Consider the following 20,409-nt stretch of genomic DNA (forward strand, 5'->3'; position numbering starts at 1 on the left):
TCAACGTAATTATTTATCATTATCCTGGGCATAAACAAGTGTGTTGACTATAGTGTTTCATAGAGAGAATGAAAGACTAAAGAAATGGAACACTATTGTAGAACTGCATTATATTCAGATGTGTAAAGCACTTCCATACTACACATAATATAGTGTGTACAACTGTGTGTGTACTAAAAATGCACATGCATGTATGCACCTACCTGTGAACTGTGTAGTTAATGCATGTATGCATGTAAAAACAGAGTTAAAAACTGAATTTCCCCTATGGGGGATAAATAAAGGTCCATCTTCTAACTGGAGAAAAAACATTAGGTTCAAACTAATAATATTGCTTTCAACTAACCTAAAACAGTTATGTGAAATGTGTTGACATAATACATTATATAATATATATATATAATACATAATTAAAGTCAATGTTTTAGAGTTTTCAGTGTAATTAGAAAACCTATTTCTGCCATAGTGAATCAAATGTAGACCAACTAACATAACCATAATTGCATGTATGGCAATGTAATCATGTATGGCAATGTAATCAGGTAAGGTGTTTACTTTTCTATTTCACCATTTGTATTTATTTATAATGTGGGTGCACTTATGGTCTAATGGATTTATCGCTAGTCATGAACTTAGAAAGTCTATTCAGATTGGCCGGCCACTGAGTATTAGCAGCTACAGCGGATAATGGCAGCTGATGACAGTTTGGCCTTGATTGGAGCTCTTTCCCCTGGCTGCCGGTTGTTGGTAATGGCTGAGGGAGCAGCGCAGTGGGCAAGTAAAGACCGTGGCAGGTAACACATCATTCTCCCCTGGTGGGGGAAAGGTCTTTCTTGGAAACAGATAAATGTTAATTACTCTACCTTGGCATGAGGCAGAGAACCTAGCTGGAGCAGGACCAAATAATGAAGTGACTGATGAGTATCGGCTTGTTTTTACACTGGTGATTGTATAGTAGCAAACAAATGTGTTCTTGTTTTGTTCATAATCTGTGACTTGTACATATCAAAAGAGACAGTTGAGTTACATTGTTGTTTCTATCTGTTTTAATGCCAATGTCACGCTTTTATCTCCAAGTTGTGGTTTATCAAACTTTTTGTATTCCATTTAAGGACTGGAAATAAACCAAATGCAGCAGGATTGTCTGTGTCAGGGGATATTGACTGCACACCCACAAAACCGAGTCGCATTTAAAAATGAATGAAGAAAATGTGAGCCAACAGAAGAGGTGTTTATTTGGCGAAGCAGCATATCCTCCATGCCTTTGTCCTCGTTAATCCATATAGATCAGCTAACAGCCCCTCTCCAGGTCCGTCCAATAGCAGCAGCAAGGATGTAATACAGCTAATCAATACTTCAGTGATTTTGCCTGGAAGAGAACACATGCTCTGTGTGTGAACCAGCCGATGTATCCTCGAAACATACTAATAGGAAAAAAGCAGGAATCACCAAAGGAAAAACCTTTCCTTTAAATGATCTCAATTAGAGTCAAATAAACCGACAGAGAGACAAAAAGATGAGTCCTTATTAGAGATATTCACAATGGTTTATAAAAAAGCCCCATCAGGTTCTAATTGTGTTTAAATGTGAAACTGAATTATCAGTACAAAAGAGTATCAAGTGCATATGATAAAGTCAAACCCTGTTAAACACGTAATGCAATAACTCAACCATGAGCTATATAGAAAATAAAGTATAGAAAATCCAATCGCTGAGCTTCAAATCATGTTTTGCGCATCAGTGATGCAGAGCAAAAGCTGAGGATTACACTGATATGCTCTGATTCCACCCCTGGCTGGCTTTTTCTCCATAGTAATGTCAGCTGAGGGATGATTGTTGTTATGGTAGTCAGAGTCAAGCACCATACTACACTGATGGAAACATGTTTTCTCGAAAACAGATGTGAAATAGACAAAACGTAGCTATAACATAAACCTAAAGTGTGATTTAAATTGTCCAAGAAAGTCTTGTGTTTCAATGTCCAGCTTTGGCGCCTGTATCGGGAAGACAACAAGACGTTTTCCCTCCACTTTCAGGTGTCAACAATTAAGCCTGGTATTGAGGTCATAGAAGAATGGCGATAGTGTCTAAAATGTTACACCTATCAAATCATTATCAACCATTGTACTATTCAAATGAAATAAAAGTTATCATGCGTACAATAATAATGTGATTATGTTTGCCACACAGAAAACTGCCAGACTTTGAAGAACCCTGGTGAGAAGAGGGATACATTGTAATGGTACAAAAACGATTTGCTATATGATAGAAAGGACATACATGTTTAATGTTCAGTAGCCAATTAAGTCCTCCATAGCCCACCCAACAAAGGTCAACACTGACCACCATTGTCAACGAAAATGTGCCTACAAGCCAAGACAACAGCCATTTTCTGCATTTTTCAGATAATTGTAAAACATAGTTTTATTTCTAAAAGAAACAGAAAGCTGTTAGATGAAGAGCTGTGGGCAACATGCTGCACACTTCGAACTTCTAAAGGTAACCATCTCATTTCACTGATCTTGCTGTTGTGTGGAGAACTACACGTGCCAACAGGAAATCAGATTTGAGGTGCTCATGGCATGATGGAAAACGGCCAATTTGTTTCAAGCCTCATCCGTTTGCTTGGCCGTGCTATAAATAGATGCAGATAATGCTGCTGTATTTCTGACAGCGTATAACAGTGTTTGCTGACCCTAGAGAATGATCAAACCTGTGTGAAGCACCTGTAAGCATGAGGGTTGCAATATCAAACATCAGATTCAAACATCATGATATCAAAAATAATAATAATTCTGAAATAGGAAACTGAAATATTATATTATATACAACGATATAAGTTGTTAGTAAGCAAGAACTGCAGCTTATTATAACAATTATAAAGGGTTTTTAAACACTGAAAAGCAGGCTTAAAATGGCGATAGTCTTCTTTTCCATTCTCTGAAGACATGTATGCGTTTCAATTTTCTTTTCGGTGTGACATGTTCGATGTCACAGACTGTTACTGTAGGTGGTTCCATCTTTTCCATATAAATATGTTACTAATTCAATCTGAATTTCAAACTCTAAAACCAGAGTTAGCCATTGTTGAAAGACTTCCAAATAAAAAAATTATTTGGTCTCTGTCCAGTTTCACTGAAGTCTGTTCTGTGTTGATCAGCACGCTGGTATGTTATGTACATTATAACAATTTTCCAAATCCCCTTTGATTATATTGACTTAGAGATAGCATTGCATTAGAAAAGTGTCAATTGGTGTGTCCACCTGGATGTTATGATTCCATCAATGCCAACAAAGTAGCTGTGACTACTTCAGGGTCATCTGTCACAGGTATGAAAATCAATTGTAACCTTATCCTTTAATGACAAAAGCAATATATAATTGGGTGTTAGTTATTCTCAATGAGAATGAGAGAGAGTCTTTATAGACAACTTGTGCATGTATTGTACTGATGGAAAACTTTGTGATGCGATGAATCAGCTTTTTGATAAAATGTTTACTTCCTGATGATCCAATGTTTACTTCCTGATGATCCAGAGACACTCTTGTCTCTGACCTCGTTGGTCCTTCATGTGCGTTATGGAATATCTAAAAAGGCGCTTCACATTGAGAAGGAAGACATACCTCACAGCAGCATCTGATCTTTTATTCATAACATATCATTGTACGTCTGCCTCTCTACTCTGATTCATCAGCACATTATGATATTGTTTTGTTGGTGTTGCTCCTGCTGTGAGAAGGTCATAAAACAATTTTTGTTTTAAATCACTAATCAGGTCAGCGATCCCTTTATAAACATGTGCGCATGTACAGTAGCCTACTGTGGCTGTCTGTGTGAGGGAGAAAATATGTAATATTATCATCAGCAACACATAATAATAATAATAAATGATATTTATATAGCGCTTTTCTGGGACTCTAAGACGCTTTACAGTGTGAGGGAGGGTAGACAAACAAGGACAGGCAAAAACAAACAAAATCTACAGACTCATTCCCCTGCTCGCTTTCTTCATCTCTCTACGTAGTTTAATATCCACTGCATTATGGAGAAAACGGTTTTAACGGCTAAATCTTTTGTTGTAAAAACTTAACGGCGCAGCTGAGCCCCGAGCTAACCTGCTCAATTTAACATTTATAGAGAAAGAGCATGGTGATTAATACTGCACTTAGCCCTTTAATATTCCCTCCATGTTAGCACTCATGCTGCTGTGTTAGGATGTATAGGTCAGTGGTGGAGGAGATGCTTTTGTTACACTCCACAAGTGAGCAGACAAGCTTTACTGACAACACTTCACCCTAGGAAATACCACACCGGCTCTTAAACGATAGATCTCTGTGCACGGGCTCTAACGCCAGCAGTAAACAGCAACCAGATCGAACATGGCGTGTCAAAACAGAGCTACAAGCAAGCGCTCATATTCTCACTGCGTCAAACGATCCATTGTTTTCAAAAGAAATATTGATTTCAGCTACTTTAAAATTAAGAACAATTTGAAGGAGGTACGACCGATTCAAAAACTCATTTATTAGGGATGTTTTAAAGGCTTAACATAGCTATCGAAGTGACATTTAAAGACTCAATAGCAAGCTAAAGGGGCCTGAAACTTAGCTGGGTTTCCTGTAAAACTGCAAGATCTGAAAGAGAAGGCCTTACAAGCTTTGAATTGTTGCTCATGCAGCCTGCTCTGGAGGAAGAAAACACAGCTTAATGTAGGCCTATGTGTGAGAATTAATTGGCAACAACCACAGATAGTGCATAACAGCTGTGCCTCACTTATAGCAGATATGTACCTTGCGACCCTAAGTTACTGTTGCAAAGTCATTGATGATGTTTAACGGGCAATTACAATGTTTACAGTTAAGCTTCTTGCACAGGGACATTTTTATATGAGAGAATTCTTAAGAAAAAAGTGCTCCTTCTATACTGTAGTGTTTCGCTACAGGAACACAGGGAGGCTTAGTTTGTCCTTTATCCGGGAGTTTATTATACAGATCACAGGTTACTGTTGGCCGTAACCACGCCAAAACAATTCACTAACCCTGTCGTATTCTCACTCTCCGTCACGTCTCCCGCTAGCTCTCTCCTAGCTTCCCGCGTCTCTTTCCACAGGAACCTCCCTCTTCCAGCCCCAACCAACCAGACAACACTCTCCCACCCAAACCCACAGCTACAGAACACAAGAACCGTCCATCAAAACAGTGGCACGTTCACTGACATTCTGTAAAATGCAAACAATCTCTGAACAACAAACACATCAAACATCAACATTATAACCAGTCCGTTACACTTTCCCCCCTCCTCAAAGTCCCTCGTCCTCCGAGGGAATAAGCAAAGTCTCTCAGGTGGTTAGGGGGTCTGCGATTTCTCTGCGGCCGTGCTTGGTCTGCGGTAGGGGGAGACAGGCCCACCGTGGGGCCCAGAGTAGGGCAAGGGAAAAAAGGTCCAGGTTTTGGGGAACCAGGCAAGGTCCCCGGGTCGTGAGAGGGGGGTTGGGAAGAAGAAAGAACATTGTCCCTAGCCCCCTGTGTCTCACCACCTGATCCTAGTGGTGTGGCTGTACCCCGATAGGGTGCCAACCTGTCCCGGTGAAGAGCAACTATTCTCCCTCTCCGCTGCAGTTGGACCCTGTAGACGACCTCACTCAGTCTCTCCAGAACCCTGCAGGGCCCTTCCCAGTTGCTGTCCAGCTTTGGGCATCTGCCCTTCTTCCTCTGTGGGTTATACACCCAGACCAACTCGCTTGCACTGAAATGCCGTCCTCTAGCATGCACATCGTAGTTCCTCTTCTGCCTCGCCCCTGCACTCTGTAGCTGGCGCCTGGCAAAGTCGTGAGCAGACTGCAACCGTTCCTGGAGTTTCCTGGCATATTCGAACCCTGGGGGGTCCACAGGAGCGTCGGGGGGCAAGCCCATCATCATCTCGCCCGGCGTGCGCAACTCCCTTCCTAACATGAGGAGGGCAGGGGAGCAGGAAGTGTAATCTTGGGTCGCAGACCGATACGCCATCAGCACGAGGGGGACATGGGCGTCCCAGTCTCTTTGGTGTTTTGCCGTCACTATGGCAAGCTGTTGAGCCAGTGTGTGGTTGAACCTTTCTACGAGGCCATCGCTCTGTGGGTGAAGGGGTGTGGTGCGGGTCTTATGGGATCCCAGTTTTTCGCACATAGCCTTAAACACTCGGGACACAAAGTTCCGGCCCTGGTCTGTGTGTATGACTTCAGGCGCCCCAAACCTGCTAAACATTCCCTCCACCAAAGCGTCCACAATCGTTTCTGCCTCTTGATCTGGTAGGCTGTATGCCTCAGGCCACTGATGCCCCTTTCACACCAACGCGTTTTCAGCTCCGGCTCGGAGCTGGAGCCTGAAAAGTACCGGTTTTTCCTGTTAACACCGCAGAGGCGCCACCTCTTAGCTCCGGAATCCGGTTCACTTCCAGCTCCAAAAAATGGTCGGTCTAGAGGCAAGAGCTTCGGAGCTAAGAGGCGGCGTCGCTTACGTCTCTCTTACGTCGAGGCGGGGGCAGGCTTCTTTTTCCTACGGATTCGTCGTTGAAGTAGATGCTGAAGACCACAAAGAAGTCTTGCATTTCGCAAGTGATGTTTGTAAAGTTCCAAGTAAAGTCCCTTATAAAGTTGTCCGATGCCTTCCATTTCGTTTCGTAAGACGATAACCAAAGCGAACAGCGCTTCAATACAATTGGCCATTGTTGTTGTTGTCGATGTGAGGGATTTCCGCGATTTCCGCAGGTACGTAAACGGTGACGTCATGACACAGCAGCGGCAGCTCTGGGCGGTGTGAACAGAGTGGGAGCAGAAAATGGAAACCGGAGCTGAACCAGAAAAGCTCCCGCTCGGAGCTAGAAAGGGAAAAGCGCTGGTGTGAAAGCCGCAATAGTGAAGTAGTCCATGGCTGTGAGGATGTAGCGGTTCCCTTTTTCTGTGCTGGGAAACGGCCCAAGAACGTCGATCCCGATCCTCTTCATTGTGCACCCTACCGGAAACTGCTGGAGCTGGGCATGAGATCTGTCGGTAGGGCCCTTACGTGCAGTGCAGCTGTCGCAGCGGCGACAGTAATCTTCCACATCTCGTCTGTGTTGGCCCCAGTAGAATCTCTGTCGCAGGCGGCGGAGAGTCTTAGAGACCCCAAAGTGACCAGATCCTGGAGTTCCATGCACTGACCGAAGTACCGTCTCCCGCAGGGTCCTCGGCACTACCACCTGCCACCGTGTCTCTCCTGCAGCCGGTTCCTTCCACCCCCTCTGCAGCACTCCATCACACAGGCGCAGGGCTTCAAACATTGACCATAGCCCTTTAGTGGCACGAGAAAACTCAGAGACCTGTTCCCACCGGGGTTTGTGTTGTGCAGCCACCCAAGCGCTTACCGGCCTGATGTCGACACCCCCCTCCTGATTCTTCCTCCATTCGGCAGCATCTACAGCTAAAAGTCCATGGTCAGTTGATGCCCCGACTGGTCCCACCGCTGAACATATCACCTCAGCCTGTAGACATTCCCTCTCCTGTGTCTCTCTCTTCACGCAGTAGCGGCAGTCATCACTGTAGCAGGGGCGGCGGAAAGTGCATCAGCGTTGCCGTGCTGCACGCCAGGTCTGTGAATTATGGTGAAGTCATATGCTTGTAACTCTTCAATCCAGCGTGCCAGCTGGCCTTCTGGTTCTTTGAAGGACATGAGCCACTGTAAGGCAGAGTGATCAGTCCGGACTGTGAAGTGGAGGCCCCCTAGGTAGTACCTGAAGTGCCGGATGGCGCTGACCACAGCAAGCAGTTCCCGCCTGGTGACACAGTAGCGGCGTTCAGCTTTGTTAAATGTTCTGCTATAGTAGGCCACTACTCTCTCTCCTTCTAGTGTCACCTGGGCCAGCACGGCTCCTGCTCCACTGTTGCTGGCATTGGTGTCGAGGATGAAGGGAAGGGTGAGGTCAGGGGGGGAAGAGGATTGGTGCCTCCACTAGGGCTTCCTGTAGTAAAGCAAATGTTGCCTGACACTCCACTGTCCATGAAAACACCTCTCCTTTCTGTAACAGGCGGAACAGCGGCGCAGCTATGCAGGAGAACCCTTTCACAAACCTCCTGTAGTAGGAAGACAGGCCCAGGAAGCTCTTCAGGTCCTGCACAGAGCTGGGGGTGGGCCAGTCCTTCACAGCCTGCACCTTCTCTCCCATAGTGCCGACGCCCCCTCCGTTAGCGTGTGACCGAGAAAAGTCACCTCACGTTTCACGAAACAGCACTTCTGGGGGTGCAACTTCAGTCCTGCTCCAGCCACTCTCACCACTACATGTTTTGAGGGCCCCGAGAGTCCCATGGACGAGGATGTCGTCCAGGTAAACAACACACTCATGGCGGGGGATGTCTGCCAGCACCTGGTCCATAAGCCTCTCAAACATGGCAGGGGCATTACAGAGGCCGAATGGGAGAACTTTAAACTGCCATAAACCCCCGTTGGTGATGAAGGCTGTTTTCTGTCTGGCCTCAGGGGCAAGGGGGACCTGCCAATATCCGCTGTGCAGGTCCAGGGAGGAGAACCAGGAAGACCTGGTCTGAGTGCCTCATCGATGCGAGGAAGGGGGTACAGGTCCTTCTTGGTCACTTTATTGAGCGGTCTGAAGTCTACTGTTAGAGATTTAAAGGGATAACTGGTCCGCTTTTCAAATCTCCGCGCGTCCCTATCAAGCTGGTTATAATACAGGAAGGAATCCAGAGCTACCAAGTAACCGTTAAACAATAATCTACTTTAATGGTAACATGACAATGCAATACAATCAATACAGTACAAATTCCATACAGTTATCTTTGGGATCCCGAATTTACCTGCACGTGAGCCAGCCAGAGGAAAGAGACTGAACACAGCGTGTGTCTCTGTTTTTATACTTTCTAACAATGGGAGGAGTTATCTGATCCTCCCTTTGGACCTCCTTGATTATATCACAAACACCTCAGATCTTAGGTTTCCCCAATCACTGTAGCTCAGCTCCATTATCTCTAGATCTAAGTTGAATGCAAATCAATACATGCTCTCATCTTCCCCCATATTCCTTTGTCCTCAAAAACACATGTCAACAGGCCCCAAATCCAGCTCACAGTTTTACACAAATTATTTCCCATTTTAAGCTTATTCATAGTTTGCTAACATGAATACATACAAATATTTCACTACACTACGCAGAATCGAAAGTCCTCCATCTTTTTCTTGGGAACCATTACTACTGGAGCGGCCCAGGGGCTGTTGGAGGATTCGTTGAGTCCAGCCCGTTGCATCTCCCCCAGTGCTTTATCTGCTGCAGCTTGTCTGGCCAGAGGGAGGCATTGTGGTCTCATTCTAATGGCATGTGCATCTCCAGTGTCGATGTTGTGTTCGATGAGATCTGTCCGGCCAACATCGGCCTCAGACAGTGAAAAACAGTCTTTGAATTCCAGCAAGAGCTGCAGCAGCAGGTTCTGCTCATTGGGAGTTAGTCCATCAGAGTTCCTCTGCCAGATGTCTGTCACTGCCGAAACTCTCTCATCTGCAGCAATGACTGAGTGAAGGTAAGGGTCCAGGGTCGGCAGGGTGGGGGTTTGTGCAGGTGCTGTCATCTGGGGGTCGCAACAAGCAACAGCGTCGGTCACTGTCTCGGTTGTCTGTGTTATAATGGTGTGGGTCACACAACAGCCTGTCTGGGGTGGCCGCCTACACATCTGAACGACCTGTCCATCTGGAAAAGCAAGTGTACCCCTCTTTGTATCAATGACACAGTCTAATGTCCCAAGAACATCCAGCCCCAGGATGCAATCTTCCAGGTTTGCGACCCACACTGGGCAGCAAACAGACTTCTTTCCCACCCCCATTGTCACAATTGTCTCTCCCACCAAATAGTTGTTTTATTTCTCACCGTTTCAGGCTTCACCAGGGTTGCTGAAGAACCTGTGTCGACCAGCGCAAAACAGTCTGTTCCCGCAATAGTCACTGGAGCATACCAGCAGTCCTCAACCCAGGTTCGGCCCAGCCTGATGATTCGCTCAGGCTGGCCGCCAGCCTCTTCTGTTGGTTGTAACACTTCTGCTTGGTTAATGCGCTGCGACGTTTCCTCATTTGAAGAGGGACGGACACATCATCAGGGGTCTGCATTGTCCCGGTTATGCAGACCCGGCCCCGTTTCCCTGGTTAGCTGTGCTGCGAGGGTAATCTCGAACCAGATGGCCAGGCTGTCCACACCCCCAGCAGATCCTCTGGCGGGGTCTCGGAGACTGTTCCTCTCTCAGCGTGGTGGCACGCACAAGCTGTGTCAATTATTCCACCCAGGCCGGCTCTGCTGTATTCAGCTCAATACCACATGCGGCGCTCACCTTCGGTGTGTGGTCATCCGCACTCCATGAAGCAGTACATAGCATCTCTCTCTCTGTGGCTAGCTCCAAAGCCTCCTGTAGAGATTTGGGGTGGGCTAGCAAAGTCTGTGTACGCAGGTCGGCTGGTAGTGGGCCCTGGAGGAAGTAGTCATTATTACATGTCACTTGTTAGACGCTTTTATCCAAAGCGACTTACATACTCAATACTGTGGACAATCCCCAGAGGAGCAATTTGGGGTTTGAACCTGTGACCATCTGAACCGAACACCTACTCTATCCACTGCGCCACACGCCCCCCTAGTCCCGGGTTAACTCACTCTGGATAACAGGAGGCATGTGAGCATAGGTGCGGTGAACCAGCCCCTCAATGTCGTTGGTGAGCTCCCTCAGCGGCTCCCCAGGCCGACGCTTGCGGCTACACAGTTCAGAGCGGAGCAGGCTAGCTGCAGAGCATAGTCCAAAGCGCCTCTTTAAAGCTCCCACCAAAGCATCATAGTCACTCCTATCATCAGGGTTAAGCGGTGGTGGCAAAGTCGATAGGGACTTGGCTTGGTAACTGGAAGGTCGCTAGTTCCGGCAAGACCAAGTGCTACCGAGGTGTCCCTGAGCAAGGCACCGTTCCCTACACTGCTCCCCGAGCGCCGTTCAAAATGGCAGCACACTGCTCCTAACACTAGGATGGGTAAAATGCAGTGAAACAATTTCCCCATGGGGATTAATAAAGTATATCAAAATTAAAAAATGTTAAGTAGCAGCAGGCTGGTTAAAGCATAAGGCAACATTGGCACATGTAAGGCACATTGCGAGCTGGAGGGCCTTTTCTTCAGCAGACCACCTGCCAGCCTTGGCTAGCAATTCAAATTGTGCCTGGAATGCTTCCCAGTTAGCTTTGCCATCATACCTGGGGGTTTTCATAGATGAGGGGAGGGCTTCTCTGTGCTGCTCAGTGTGTTGACTCGTGCCTGCCCTCTTTGTCTCTGTTTTCCCGCGTGTGGCGTCTCTATCGGGGGAGTAGCCGGAGCGGTCGAAGCCAGCCTCAGCGGCCATTCTCATGGTCATTTCTCTCAGCCGCTCTCTGTGGCTGTCCGTTCCCCGACCCTCAGCAGCGCCAAAGTGTTGCCGCTTGTCAGCTTCCTCCTCCCGTTTAATTTTAGAGTAGTCCCACAGCGACATGTTCTCACCGAGATGGAAACTGTAGGCTGTATGGCAGCAATCACTGTAGCACGCCGCTAGTTTAGGGTGACCAGACGTCCCCGTTTTCCGGGGACAGTCCCCGTTTGTATTGGCATGTCCCCAGTTGAAACTGTCCCCGGAAATGTCCCCGTTTTTTTAATATACGTTAAAAACACAAAGCAAGGTGAAATAAAACGTTTCATGTCAGGAAACACTGGGTAAACACAGACTGTGGTCAAGCCAGCCCCCACTTCGGAAAACACAGTCAGTCAAGCCAGCCCGCACGTTGTATTGCGGTGCGCGAATATCCTATGCATTACGGTAGAGGCCTGTAAAAACTGCCTTCAAAATAAAATGTGTACTTGGTCAATAACAAATATACCTAAAAAACACACCAAACATATTCATATATACTGGAGCTTAAATTAAGAAATATGTAGGCTACTATATAATGTGATCAATAATAATTTAAAACAAACTACGTATAACTACCACATTATAACTGAGTGAATGTAAAATGTATACAGTTATGAAGACATATCTGACATTTCCACTGGGTGACTAATTTCAATTGATGTTGACACCATCTCACAACACTCCTAAAATAACATTACTTTCTGGAGCATAATTTAAAATGTATGCTGTTTAAAATCTCAAATTAGATCGATTGTCCATCTATATTTTGATTATTATTTATTGGAAACTGTCCATAATCAAAGAGTAATTCGAAGTCAATGAAATACTTATTTCACTTCAGGGTGATAGCAGGACACCCCATCTAGTCAATCAGAGAAAATCAGGACATTCTGATGTAGTTTCAAAATAAAATACTTTTGAAATATCATATATGGGCTATCGTCCTTCTGTTTGTACCCAACAGTTACAATGTTCGAATTACATTGAACCAGAATTGTCCCCATTTTTTCTTTAACAGTGAAGAAAATTGGATATGTTAATGATATATTGACCGCAAAACTCAAAATGTCCCCGGTTTTAATTTTGAAAATCTGGTCACCTTACACTAGTTAGCTGCCATTAATCCGAGTTGAACTTTTAATTCTGACAGCAAATGTAGCGTCTCGCTACAGGAACACAGGGAGGCTTAGTTTGTCCTTTATCCGGGAGTTTATTATACAGATCACAGGTTACTGTTGGCCGTAGCCACGCCAAAACAACCCACTAACCCTGTCGTATTCTCACTCTCCGTCACGTCCCGCTAGCTCTCTCCTAGCTTCCCGCGTCTCTCTCCCCAGGAACCTCCCTCTTCCAGCCCCAACCAACCAGACAACACTCTCCCACCCAAACCCACAGCTACAGGTCACAAGAACCGTCCATCAAAACAGTGGCACGTTCACTGACATTCTGTAAAATGCACACAAACTCCGAACAACAAACACATCAAACATCAACATTATAACCCAGGCATCCTCAAACTACGGACTCCGGTCCGGATCCGGACCGAACCACCACTGTCTCCGGACTCTGAGCAAATTATACTTTTCATATGTATTATCTCTCTGTATTATATGTGAGACATCGCCACAACGCATTCGCAACGAGTCAAAATTCTCCGCTATGTCCACTGCAAACAGCGCTCTGCATGTCTGACTGTTCCACTGTGTTCCACCTGTGTGTGTCAACGCTTTGGTCCAATCACATTCAGCATCCAGTCAGCGTTTTTTCCCCCCAAACAATCTGCGAATCAGAGGCACAGTAGGGCGGGTCTTCGCGGACTGCGGGTGGGAAAAATGTGTGTGTCTCTTTCAACCTGTCTAAGTCAGAGCGAGAATTAAAAAAAAAAAATTCAGAGCGAGAGTTAACAGCTCATCTAGTTCCATCTGTACTGTAGCTAGTAGCCTAGTTTCACCTTCCGGGGTGGCAACTGACACCCTAAAAATAGGCCTTGCCACCCCAGCTGCCACCCCAGTTGGCAGCTTTGTTTTGAAAGAAAAGTTGTGGCTCATCGGACATTTATGAGAGAAAGTCTCTAATGTCCGAGTGCAAGTGAATGCAGCACAAGATGTACGTCATGTAACCCCTCCCCCGGTCCTGGCGCGAGCGTGGACATATGATTGGCGGCGATTTCATTTTGAACTGGACGGCGCAAAACGAGAAGCATTCGGACCCAAACGCTGAAGGAATGAGGTATTTGCGGTCTACACTGACAGAGAAGAGACTGTCAGTTTGGCTGTACTCAGCATTGAATCAAAACGCACTAAAGCTGTTGATCTTAATACGTTTGTGAGGCGTTTTTCTGAACAAAATGGTAATCGCCGCATTCAGCTGTAATAGACATGCCAACTTGATGCTCTGCTCACGGATGAGCATACACAACTATTAAGATGATGACCTTACGTGTGTAAATATATTTTTTTCTTTGAGGGGGTCTGCCCCCAAAAAACTGTTTTAAGTCCTGAGAAAGTCAAATCAGACGGTGTGTAAAACTACACTGCCCAGCCAAAAAAAAGTAACCACTTTGATTGTACTAGGCCAGTAGGTAAGGACTTTCCACTGGATAATAACTGAAGTATAAAATAATGCATGACTGAAGTGATGGAGACCATGTTGAAGGCAAACAAAAAGAGGAAATAACAGGCCAAATCAAGCAAATCCCCTCTCAGATTCCACAGCAACCAGAAGAACATAAATACTGGCTGGTGATTTGATTAATCGGCTTTGTGATAGAATAAAAAATGCACAGTGCATTTCCTTAGCTGTGGGTGAGTCCACTGACACCACTGACAATGCTCAGTTGCTGGTGTTTGTGAGTTGTTATGATGAGGCAAAGGGGGAGTTTGTTGAAGATGTGTTGGGCCTGACGAACCTCAGTGGACGCACAAGGGGGAATACATTTATAAAGCAATAATGGGAATGCTGAATGAAAGAGGGTGCAGCTGCCTTTATTCATAACTGTGCAGCTCTTACACTGCGACTCTGAGGGGTCAAGCACAGACACAATAACAATGAAAACGGCTGCATATACAGATTATTTTTGTTTTTGCAACCTCGTGTTAAGAATCTTGTTGCAATTGTTTAAAAGTTTGAATGACCGTAATAAACGGACCTTTGTCTTATTGAAACATTTATTTTGGACCTTTAAGATTTGTATTTGAGTACCCCTGTTATAACCAGTCCGTTACAATACTTCTGATATTATGCAAGTGCCAAGAAGATTGCAGCTGTAACAACCCAGAGCAAAAGCGAGAGACATTTAGAGCCAACTAAGTGACATCCTATGGGAGTCCGCTCACCAGGAGGGAGACGCCAGTTAAACATGTGTCTGAACGGGGGTCACGCCTTCCTCGAACACCGCCATCAGATAATCTGTCTATATTTGCCTCCTTCGTCAGCAGGGGCGGCGCCAGGGGGGAGCTAGGGTGCTGAAGCACCCCCCAGGATTGCCAAAGCACCCCCAAGAAATATGTTTTTTTCTTTTTTCGTTTTAAAAAAAAAATTATTATTATTATTTGTATTAAATTAAATTAGAAAAATTATTGATTATATCAATGCAAATGTGAAACAAACAAATGTTTGACACAGGTGATATGATTAGGCCAATGGCCAGCACCCATTAGATTTTTGACCTATCCATAGGCTAAATTACTTTGTGACACTTGAGTGACTTCCTGTTAGCTAGAGCGCCAAATAATTTGCTAACAGCAAAGTGAAAAATTGATCGTTTTTTAGTCCTTAAACGTCCACGTGTGGACACTCAATCAAAACCACCTGCAAGCGAGAGGGATTCTGCACATAATATGCTTTGTGAGTACAGTAGCTTACTTCTGGGTCTCTGTGTTTCATTCAAGCTCTGCTCTGTGTGTGTGTGTGTTTGTGTGTGTGTGTGTGTGTGTGTGTGTTTGTGTGTGTGTGTGTGTGTGTGTGTGTGTGTGTGTGTGGCACGAGCCATTTTGTGTGCGTGCGCGAGTGAGCGAGCGAGAGAGAGAGCTCGCGCACCGGTGGGTACTATCTACCGGAGATCGTTGTGGTTGGCATCTGGTGCTAACTAGCCAAGCTAACGGATATAAGGAGCTTTTTCAACAACAAGGTGGAGGGAGAACTCTCTCCTGTCAGATTGAGAGTCTCAGATAGCCTCAGCTCAGGTGAAGTAAAGGACTCTCTCAGTGTTTAGATAGTTCACTTTAGTCTAGTTATCTCAGTGGGTCTCAAATAGTTTGTTTTAAAAGGGGAGTGATTTGTAAAATATCTATAAAGAAATAGAAAATCTGTTTATAGTTCTGTTTCATGGGTGTTGAGAGATGTATCCACAGATCTCTTAATGTTGCTCTCCAAGTGCACCAGATTGATTCTTTTAACTTCAATATTTAAAAAAAAATCTTCCCGGGGGAGCATGCCCCCGGACCCTACTAGAGAAGGTGAGGACCCTCCTATAGGAGGTGAGGTCCACTCCCCACTTGTAAAAATAGCACTTTACCCCTGATTACACCTATATGCCGTGAGCTGATGATCGAGCCTTCATTGTAACAGTCGCGGGTGCACTGTGTGTGCATGTGGGGAGTGTTGCAGTAGAAAATGCAACTGTAGCGCTGGTGCATTAATGGGAAACCCTAAATGTTGAGCACCCTCTAAACGTCAAGCTACCCCACAGCACCCCCTAGAGAAAATCTCTGGCACTGCCACTGTTCGTCAGTAGCGTATTAAACACTCACTGTGGGAACTTTTAAGTGAAGCAGGATGATTTCAGTCCTGTGAAATCCACTGCAGCGCGTTTAGTATGTTTTTACTGCAATACTGCATGTTATGTCTTCATTGGACAAGAATCAGAAATAAGTTAAATTGATAGCCTAATAGATTCATTTTTAGCTTTGAAGCCATCTGGTTGTCTAGAAGTTAATGGGAAAAAAAGTTTAAGTGTGCAGAGAAAAATATATATATTTTCAAGAACTCTGTTATCAGCTGGTGACACTTTTGTGTAGACAACAACAACAACAACCTAATAATAACACGTTGTGGGAGACATACAGTACTTGTTTCCATAAACAACATGCAGGAAAAACTAATTATATTTCTTGATTTTCATCTTGATTGACAGGCCCAGAACCAAGATAGTAGCTGAAGTCTGATGTGATGATGCAAGTCAGAGTTGTAAAATACAGCAACAAAAAACTCCAAAAATATGCTATATGGGATGCTCTCCTTATCTGCTATCATTTGATAGGGAAAAAAGAAAAGGGTGTCTTCTTTGATATCTCATTCTGCTTGAATGGTGCTGTTGGAGCAGAAAGCATGAAGAAATTGAGAAATCCCTCTTTCTTCTAAACCCACAGGGTCCCTCCATTCTGCCGCTGATGGCCTGTAATTGGTGTTTAGCGCTGTTGTGGAGAGGCCTCAGCTGCAGGAGGCTCCTCTGGCTGCCTTTCAACATGTCACTGTTTTCTGTGTCCTATTGTGGCTTGTTCCCTTTTCTCTAGACGAATAGCAATGTGTACGATGGCATTTGAGACTTTCTTTTCTCCCAGCAGGGGGAAAAGAAAGGAAAACTACCAAAGAATGTGCTCTATCGTACTTTCAAGGTGTGGATGGGTAGATGCAAGGTGCAATATTAAAATAACATAAAACATAGTTCCACTTAGTTCAACCTTGACCAACTGCAATAACAATGATGCTTATTGATACATCAATAATAATAAAGATGATTCGGAAATGGGTAATACGGCATATTGAGTACTTTTACATTTGATAATATAAGTACATTTGGATGCTTACGTGTTGTACTCAAAGGATCTAAAAACAGAATTCAGGGAATATCTTTGATTAAACGATTGATTCCACACAGCTCTCAATGTTACGATTATTGTGTTATGTCATGTTTTGTATTTTTTTGTTTTGGGTGTTTTGCTGTTCTCCCTGTCGTGTTTTCCTCCGTGTATATTGTCTGGTCCTTCTTCCTGTGTTTTTCCTCCTGTCGTTAGTTTCCCTGGTGTGTCTAGTTGTCTGATTGTGTTCACCTGTGGCCCTTGTGTTTCTCCTCCCCTGCCCGGCTGTTTCTCGTCTTGTGATAACCCCTCCCTGTATTTAGTCTTGGCTCTTCCTGTGTTCAGTGTTGGTTCATCTTTTGTTGGTGACTGAGTTCACCGGGGAGTGTTCTGTTTTGTCCGAGTTTTATTCATATCCTTGAAATAAAGGTGTTATCAGTTTATTCTGCATTTGGGTCCTGCCTGCTTCACTCTACCGTAACAGAACCAACCAACCAAGAATGGACCCAGCGGACAGTTTGTACGAGGTGGAGTACAATTTGATATGTTTGAGGAATGACTTTAAATATGCCTCAGTAGTGAAGAGAGGCAGTCCGTTTTTTCTGCGGCATGCCAGGAGGTAACCTCAAGGCCCTGGTTGAGGGAGTTGCTACCCGAGTGGGTGGAGGACTTCTTTGAGGTCAAACCTGATTCCCGGGCCTGCTAGCCCCAGGCATGCTAGCTCCATGTCTCCCAATTCCCAACCTGGCACCATACGCCTTGGTGAGTTCCGCCTGAAGTCAACCCGTGCTTCTGCCCCAGTTCCTGCTCCTGTCCAGGAGTTGTATTCCGGAACTTGTCTGGCTTATGGATGGAGGTCCACGGAGTATTCAGGCGGCTGCTAAGAGGAGTCGTCGCAAGGCCAGGCTAGCAGCCTAAGCAGCCATGGTTCCGGCTACAGAACCGGCCCACACAGCCATGGTTCCAGCCCCAGTTCTGGCCCCAGCAGCCATGGTTCCAGACCCAGTTCTGGCCCCAGCAGCCATGGTTCCAGACCCAGCTCTGGCCCCAGCTGCCACAGTCTCCTCTCAAGTCACCCCTCCAGTCCCCTCTCAAGTCCCCTCTCGAGTCACCTCTCAAGTCCCCTCTCGAGTCACCTCTCAAGTTCCATCTCTAGTCCCTTCTCGAGTCACCTCTCGAGTTCCATCTCTAGTCACCTCTCGAGTTCCATCTCTAGTCCCCTCTCCAGTTCCCTCTCGAGGTCCCTCCTCTAGTCCCTCCTCTAGTCCCTCCTTTAATCCCTGCTCTAGTCCCTCCTTTAGTCCCTCCTCTAGTCCCTCCTCGAGTCCCCTCTCTAGTTCCCCTCTCGAGTTCCCTTCTCTAGTCCCTCCTCTAGTCCCTCCTCTAGTCCCTCCTCTAGTCCCTCCTCTAGTCTCTCCTCTAGTCCCCTCTGGAGTCCCCTCTCTAGTTCCCCTCTCTAGTTCCCCTCTCGAGTCTCCTCTCGAGTCCCCTCTCGAGTTCCCCCTTGGTTCCCCTCTCGAGTCTCTTCTCGAGTCTCCTCTCGAGTCCCCTCTCGAGTCACGTCTCAAGTCCCTACCCAATGTCCTGGTCCGTTGGAGGTATCCGCTGGGGGTCCTGCCAACCCTTTTTCCTGTGCCGTTGGAGGCCCCGCCGACTACTCTCCTGCCGGGGGTCCTGCCAACCCTTTGTCCTGTCCCGTTGGAGGTCCCGACATCTACTCTCCTGTCGGGGGTCCCGCCAGCTCCTTGTCCTGTCTCGTTGGAGGTTCCGCCGACTACTCTCCTGCCGGGGGTCCTGCCAACCCTTTGTCCTGTGCCGTTGGAGGCCCCGCCGACTACTCTCCTGCCGGGGGTCCTGCCAACCCTTTGTCCTGTCTCGTTGGAGGTCCCGCCGTCTACTCTCCTGCCGGGGGTCCTGCCAATCCTATGTCCTGTGCCGTTGGAGGCCCCGCCGACTACTCTCCTGCCGGGGGTCCTGCCAACCCTATGTCCTGTCCCGTTGGAGGTCCCGCCGACTGCTCTCCTGCCGGGGGTCCTGCCAATCCTGTGTCCTGGTCCTCTTCCGTGGGGGATCCTGCCGAGGCCTGTCCCACCAGCTCCGACACCGGGTCCTGCCCGGCCTCCGGCGCTGTCCTGTCAGCGCCTTCCTGCCCGGCCTCCGGAGCTGGCTGGTCTTTGCCCTCGAGCCCGGCCCTCTGAGAGCCGCAGTCTTCACCCTCGATCCCGGCCCCCTGAGAGCCACGGCCTTCACCCTCGATCCCGGCCCCCTGACTTTCCCGGCCGCGGCCCTCGCCCTCATGCTCGGCCCCCTGAGTTCGTCCGCGTGGCCTTCGCCCCTCCATAACCCCCACCTTGGACTCTGTCTTGCCCCCGGGCCGTCCGCCCGAGTCCCCCTTCTCGGCTTCTGCCTTGCCCCCGGGCCGTCCGCCCGAGATCCCTTCCGGGTCCTCCGCGGTGCTCTTGGGTTGTCAGCCCAGACCCGTCCTCCGGACCCCCTCCACCCACCCTGATGTCCCTAGTTTTGTGTCCCTCCTCCGGTCCCCCTCCACCCACCCTGCTGGACATTGTTTTTTTGTTTGTTTTTGGACGTTTATTGGACTGTTTTGGTGTTTTAGGGACGTCTGGAATCCGTCCCTTGAGGGGGGGGTTCTGTTACGATTATTGTGTTATGTCACGTTTTGTATGTCTTGTTTTGGGTGTTTTGCTGTTCTCCCTGTCGTGTTTTCCTCCTTGTATATTGTCTGGTCCTTTCCCCTGTGTTTTTCCTCCTGTCGTTAGTTTCCCTGGTGTGTCTGATTGTGTTCACCTGTGGCCCTTGTGTTTCTCCTCCCCTGCCCGGCTGTTTCTCGTCTTGTGATTACCCCTCCCTGTATTTAGTCTTGGCTCTTCCTGTGTTCAGTGTTGGTTCGTCTTTTGTTGGTGACTGAGTTCACCGGGGAGTGTTCTGTTTTGTCCGAGTTTTATTCATATCCTTGAAATAAAGGTGTTATCAGTTTATTCTGCATTTGGGTCCTGCCTGCTTCACTCTACCGTAACACTCAACATGTGATGCCTGAGCAGGTGGCTAGCAAATCACGTTGCTAACAGCAAAAACAGCACACAAAAAAGGTCCATAAGCAATGTTTCCATTGTTTGCAGTAAATGTGTGCAACAATGTTACGCTATGGAAACAATGCTGTGGTA

The sequence above is a fragment of the Gymnodraco acuticeps genome, unplaced genomic scaffold (genome assembly GCF_902827175.1).
Source record: "Gymnodraco acuticeps unplaced genomic scaffold, fGymAcu1.1, whole genome shotgun sequence".
NCBI lineage: Eukaryota > Metazoa > Chordata > Actinopteri > Perciformes > Bathydraconidae > Gymnodraco > Gymnodraco acuticeps.